This window comes from Papio anubis, chromosome 1 (assembly GCF_008728515.1).
Source record: "Papio anubis isolate 15944 chromosome 1, Panubis1.0, whole genome shotgun sequence".
Lineage (NCBI taxonomy): Eukaryota > Metazoa > Chordata > Mammalia > Primates > Cercopithecidae > Papio > Papio anubis.
Window position 1 is genome coordinate 204,231,602 of NC_044976.1, and position 6,784 is coordinate 204,238,385.

Here is a 6,784-nt window from a genome sequence, read left to right on the forward strand (position 1 = left end):
CCTTCCAACAGCTGCTGGCCAGCAAAGTACATCGTCGGCTTTCAGCCATCCTGTGCATGAGTAGAAAGGGTGTTTCCAGCACATCCCAAAAAGGGTTTCAGGTAAGTGCTGCAGCTTAGGGCTCTTTCTTCCACAACTCCTCCCTATTTTTTAAATGGGGGACAAGAGTTGTCTGTCTATAACCCCAGGGGATTCATGAATAATGTCCCGAAGGCTGTAAAATGACAAGATGACAAGAAGCACATAAACACATTGTTATCATTTTCCTCCACAACTTGGTTTTCTGAATGTTGCACCTGGATATAAGCCCCGGACGGAACCAAAGCAAACCAAATAATTGTTTTCCACACTTATTGCAGTTTTAAAGAGGTCCTGCTTTATGAAATAATGATATTGACAAAAATAATAATAATACCTTGTGTTTGAGTAACACCTTTCTTCCGAGGAGCTCAGAGCACTTTACAGACACAAGAAACGTTGTCAACAGATGGACAATTAATAGAAAAAAAAGGACTCATGTTTTAAGAAGTTACTCCATGGGGGATAATGGTTCTATTATCCTCACAAATCGACTGGTGGACATAATATCCGTTTCTGCTCTAAACCAGGAATAAAAATGCCAGGTAGGACAGGAGCAAGGGTACCTGGAGTGAGCAAGGAAGTCAAGAGGGCTCCTCTCCCATCATCTACCTGAACACAGTCTAGACACAGCCACAGCCTGGGACAATTCTGACTCCAAGTGACCCCGTGACAAGAGGCTGCGCAGTGACCTGGGTGATTAATATGACGGGACCACCACCGCTTTGTAGACTTTTCTCGAGGCTTCTTTCTGGAGTTCAGATGGAGGCTGTTGAGTCATCACAGCAGATGCTCAAAAGAAAAGAAAATCCAGAAGCCCATCCCCCTCCTGCTAAATGAATGGCAGAACCACCCTGCTCCTTACCCTCTTCCATCCCCTCTGCTCCCCGAAACCTCCTGCGTTTACCTCCCAGTACTCACCCAAATCTACAAGCTCTGCAAAGCCAGCTGCAGATATCACAGGCAACTTTGAGTTGTAAGAAATCATGAAGCAAAGGCATTTGCTGAGAGGCCACTCTGCACAGTGCAGTGTTGGATTGAAAAGGTGGGGAGTGAGACCAAGGAAAAGGGAAGGGAAGGGGAGCAGCATTGATTTAAAAACTCAGTAAGGAATGTACCAGGTTTGTTACCTGGGCTAGCTCATTTGATCTTCATCAAATGCCCTGTGATAGAGGTATTGTTATCCCAGTTTTTAGATAACAAAGCCAAGGATCAGAGACCTTAAGCAACTTATCAGGGGCCACACAGCTCTCAAGTAGCAGAGCCAGAAGGAAAATCCAGGTGAGTCTGGGTTTCCACTTCAACGAGAAGTTAGGGAGAGGAGCTGAGAGTGAGCACCGAGAGCTGTCAGAGCGGGCGTTGAAGACCGTGGTCAGGAGTTGGAGGCTGGTTGTAAGGTCATGGGAAACTACATCCAGGTGTCATCCAGATGAGCAGGGAGGAGAAATGTATCTGAGGGGCGCTGTAGAGAAAGAATTTGGGGGATGGATTGTCCTTGCTGGATAAAAGGAAGAAGTTGTCAAAGAGGATCTAAGGCAGCAGCTCTACATCCTTGTTGAGTCGAGAACCCCTGTGTGACGTGCAACTGAGAACATGGGACGCTTCCCCCAGAAAATGCACACAACCCACTCACAAACATCAGCATCATTTTGGGGGAGTCGCTTGGTTCAAGATTAAGGTTCCTCGCCCTGTGAAGGGCCTGAAGTGGTGAGAACATCGGCATCCTGTGTTTGGCTTGTAGGACTCTCAAGACAATTGTATATTTATTTTCAGAGAAGAAAGGAAAGATCTCTGAAACCTGAAATTGAACACCTTATTTATTTTAATATAAAAGAGGAGTTTCCTTTTTTTCTATGTTTCTTCTGTAAATCAGATTAACAGGATCTGATCACAGGTGCCACTAAGGGTCACTTCGCAAATCTTCTATGCTTACAGATACCTACTTGCAAAAAGGCTACAAGTTATAGTAACTGGATGAAAGACATTTGGGGACAAAGGTCAAAAACAAGGGGAGGTTGGACATGGTGGCTCACACCTGTAATCCCAGATCTTTGGGAGGCTGAGGTGGGTGGATCACCTGAGGTCAGGAGTTTGAGACCATCCAGGCCAACACGATGAAACTCTGTCTTTAAAAAAACCGAAAATTAGCCAGGCGTGATGGTGTCCACCTGTAATCCCAGCTACTGGGGAGGCTGAGGCAGAAGAATCACTTGAACCCAGTAGGCAGAGGTTGCAGTGAGCCGAGATCATGCCACTGCACTCCAGCCTGGGCAACAGAGCAAGACTCCCTCTCAGAAAAAACCAAACCAAACCAAACAAAACAAACCGAGGGGAACAGGGTGGATCCACAGCTGCTCTGGAAAGTCAAGTCTCGAATGCCCCAGGAACGTGAAGCCTTCACGGAGCCACCGAAGGGGGTCTGTGTCTAGGATGTGAAGCGGGCTTGCAAATCCGAGAAGCTACACAAGAAAATTTCACTGATACACACAAGACAGAAAGAGAATGGGTAGAGGCTGATTGGGAAGAGGAATGTGCCTGGATGTCCCTGGTGGCAAGTCCCGTTCTACCTTTCCCACAGAGAAAGAGGGAAAGACAAAGGAGGGTGAGGAAAGGCCTGGGAGAGGAAGCCCCACAGTCACTTATCTATGGGGTGGAGAAATCAGAAGTCCCCACAGCCAACTTTAAACCTGCATTTCATCCCTCACCCCAGTGCTGATGCTACCTAGGCAAGCTTGGGGCCGTGTGCTGGTGCGAGAGGAGCCCAGGCGCCCACCACAATCCCCCCAGGAAGTAAAACTCGGGATGGGGAGGGTGACTGCATCCAGGAAGGACTGTCTCAGGCCAACCTCACCATCGCGTCCGTGCATGTCTACTGGAAACCCGTCTCTCCCAAGGTTGCCTAATTTTCTGTCTAAACTATGGGCTGACCCGCAGCTTACTCCTTCAACATGCTGTCCAGTGGGGGTGGGGCGGGGGTGGCAGCTGGGGCTTAAGGAGAGAGAGAGTTTGGTGGAGATAAAAAAATAATAATAAGCCTGATCCACCATTCTGGACGCCCTTTCCACTCTCTGCTCCATGCAGCTGTGTGTGTGTAAGAAAAACAGGGTGTGTGAGTGTGTGTGTGTGTGCACGCACCAGCAATCAGTGTGGCAAGGCTAGAGGCTTTCATCACTGAAACACAGAGTTCCTGTTTATAAACATTTGCTCACTGTTTTGTTATGTGGGGGAATTAACCACAAAACATGACCTACGACGTCAAGCCCCCCATCTTCACATCCTTCATACCGCGTGCACTTTCTCTCTCTACCTGAAAGCCGCTGAGTAGAAAATAATTCCTCTGCAACAAAGTGGGGAATGCCCAGAGAACAGAAGGCGCCTCTACACAGACTTGAAGGCTTCAAGGGAGGCTGGGGAGGCATGGGTCACTGACCCATGGGGCTGACTCCAGGAAAAGGCATCCCGTGGGCCATGGCTGAAGGCATGACTCTTTCTGGGCTTTTTGGAGCCCCCAAAAGACATTGGGAACAAAACAAATGTATCTCAGTGGCGTTTGCAGCGCCGTAGCGGGCAGGGGGTGAAGGTCTAGTTTGTATGAAGAGGAGAGGAAGACCACGCAGAGCAGAATGCAGCTGAAACCTTGGGAGAGAATGGAAGAGGGGATGGATCCGCTGAGAAGTTCTGGGGCGCCCAGATTGGGAGGACTTATGCAGACTGAAAGGTGACCTCAGGAGCAGAGTTCTGAAGGGAGGGGCGCTGGCTTTTGAGTTTATTTTCCTGACCAGCCTCCAGATGATAAGATGGTTCTTTCTGATGAAAGACTCAGCGTGCTGCTATTACAGTTTGGGGGCATCCCAACAGCAGATGCAGGTGTTCTGTGAACCATATTCCACAGAGCGCTGGGGCTCCACAGTCACCCTGGAGAGGCCGTGGCAGGAAGTGGGATGAGTCCTGCCATCTGAGAGCCCTGCCTTGCCTTCAAGAAGAGCAGTTCCTCTTCCATCTGCTTGAGGCCTTGGAGCTCCTCACTGGATTTCATGGTAAGAATTCAATCACCAGGAAAAGTTTGGAAGCCTCTGGATCAGCGATATCCGAAGTCTCTGATCTCAGCTTGGAGGTGCTTTGAGCCTCTGGCCCCCGTGCTCTGCGCTGTCCCAGAGGAAGGTGCGGGCCACTTTTGATCCTAACAAGCAGTTCACCAAGGACAGGGCAACGGCTGAGAGATGAAGGATATCCAGATGCAGATAAGGAATCCCAGGCCCTGGAGAGAGACGGCTACAGGACACCAAGATTCCTGGTGGTTTTCCAGAGCATTGCAGTATTAGAGTCCTCACTCTCCTTCCCGAGGTTCTGTGCTGATCCAGTGCAGAAGCCCCATGCATTGGAGAAAGGGCTAACTCTGTGCCCAGGGCTGGACGGAGCAGCATTGCAGATCAAAAGGCCGCCACCCCCAAGAAGCCCATGAAAGGCAATCGCCCTCCAAGCAAACCCCTCTCCTGTCCAGGACTCGCAGAGATTATGAAGTCCCAGCTCTTGCACCTCAACACGCCCTTTCCCTTCCTGCCTCATTACTCTCTTGAGGTTCCATTCCTGTTCCACAACCACCCAGATCTCTCCCGTACACCTGCCTGCCTTCCCAATGAGAAGCAGGGGGGAAGGCTGGGTGCCCATTCTTTAAAACAGACAGGATGTGGGGGAGGGGGAGCTGGGGGGATTGAGGGGAAGGGAGAGAATGGCATTCAGGGACTGGAGCTTGACATTCTAATGCTTTGGGCAGGGAGGGAGGAGGCCACCGTGCTTTACTAGGTCATGGAGATGGGGAGCAGGCCTCTGAGCACACACTCAGGCCAGGACACCCCAGTGCGGGTTGCTCACACGCTCAGGCCAGGGCAGAGCAGTGCGGGTTGCTCAGAGGCTCCCCGTGCCCACAGCATGGATATCAGTTTCACCCACTCTGGGCATTTGCTGCCAACTCGAAAATACCCTTCACTTTTCCATTACTTCTGCGTGGCAAATATATGTATAGATATTATAGAGTGTGCGTGTTGGGGGCGGGTGTGTGTGTGTATACAATCAAAACTTACCCTCTGTAGTAAAAAAAAAAAAAAAAAGTATTAATTATGTTTTGGATTGTCTTCATAGAGATCTGAGAGCATAATTTAAGTAAATACTGTAGTCATGACTAGCAATGCTATATTATTCTTATTTGAATTTGAACCCTAAGAATTTTCCAGTCTGCTAGCCAAACCAACACTTGGGCACATTTATGGTTCTCAAAAGCTAAACTCATCCCAGTGTTCTCCTGACTACTATGAGAGGTTTGGAGTTCTGGAGCTCAGACGTGACACTGTTTCCCAGGATGTGTGATGAGATGTGTGTGGCTGTGTCAGAAAATCGGCCTTTGGGTCAATATGTATTTGGGGTCTGCTTGCTTCTTGCTCCTTTGGGTGTGCCCCAGGTCCCATGGCCTCATTCACAGAGTTCTGAGCAAACCCATTCCTGTTTCCCCGTCTCATGGTTTGCCAGATGTTACTGGGGCAGGAGGACTGTCAGCTGGGGCAGTCTGTGAGAATGACTCTCTGATTGCCCTGGCTAGGAGTCCCTTCCTGATACCCAGGTAAGAGCAAACTGTTCCTGGAACCGTGCACACAGGACATGGAAACCCTGCTTGTCAATGGATTAAAATGAAAATCCCAAATTCTACTCTTTCTGTGATGAACAAACCACTGGACTTCCTTTGACTTCATTGTCGTGGACTATAATTCATAACTGTTTTGTATGTTATGCAACTAGATAATCATAACTATGTCTATATGGTATAGAATACTCTATATGTATGTAGTATAGCGTGAACACACACACACTAAATGTTAGGCTGGCATGTTCCAGCATAAAGACATGTACACTCACAACCACACAGAAACAACCCCTCTAAGGGTTCCACAGCCACCAGTGTCTCAGTCGACCTTGGGCCGCCCGATCACCCCCTCACCTCCCAAAGTCTGTTCCGTGCATTCGCAATTGTATCGTCTGCATTCTCGGGCACATTCTTCCATTTCTTTTTTTTTTTTTTTTTTTTGGGTTACTGAAGTGAACTAATTTATTTGGTCATTTTAACACCAACAATTATAAAAGAATAGGCCAATTATTTTTACTAGACTTTAAGTTCTAGGGTACATGTGCACAACGTGCAGGTTTGTTACATATGTATACATGTGCCCTGTTGGTGTGCTGCACCCGTTAACTCGTCATTTACATTAGGTATATCTCCTAATGCTATCCCTCCCCCCTCCCCCGACCCCACAACAGGCCCTGGTATGTGATGTTCCCCATCCTGTGTCCAAGTGTTCTCATTGTTCAATTCCCACCTATGAGTAAGAACATGTGGTGTTTGGTTTTCTGTCCTTGTGATAGCTTGCTCAGAATGATGGTTTCCAGCTTCATCCATGTCCCTACAAAGGACATGAATGCATCCTTTTTTATGGCTGCATAGTATTCCATGGTGTGTATGTGCCACATTTTCTTAATCCATTCTATCACTGATGGACATTTGGGTTGGTTCCCAGTCCTGCTATGGTATCGGGCACATTCTTGACAGCAGAGAATTTCCATCTGGACTAGGTGTTGATGGAAACAGCATCTTCTCCTTACAATTTTATACATCTGATAGCTGAAAAACTCTCTGAAGACTAGACTCTGGCTCCACACA

General features: G+C 48.2%; 1 pseudogene; it reads right to left on the bottom strand.

Annotated features, from left to right (window-relative positions):
• Positions 1-2,328: 2,328 nt before the first annotated feature.
• On the bottom strand, positions 2,329-6,309 carry LOC103880670 (annotated as a pseudogene).
• Between the last annotated feature and the right edge of the window lie 475 nt (positions 6,310-6,784).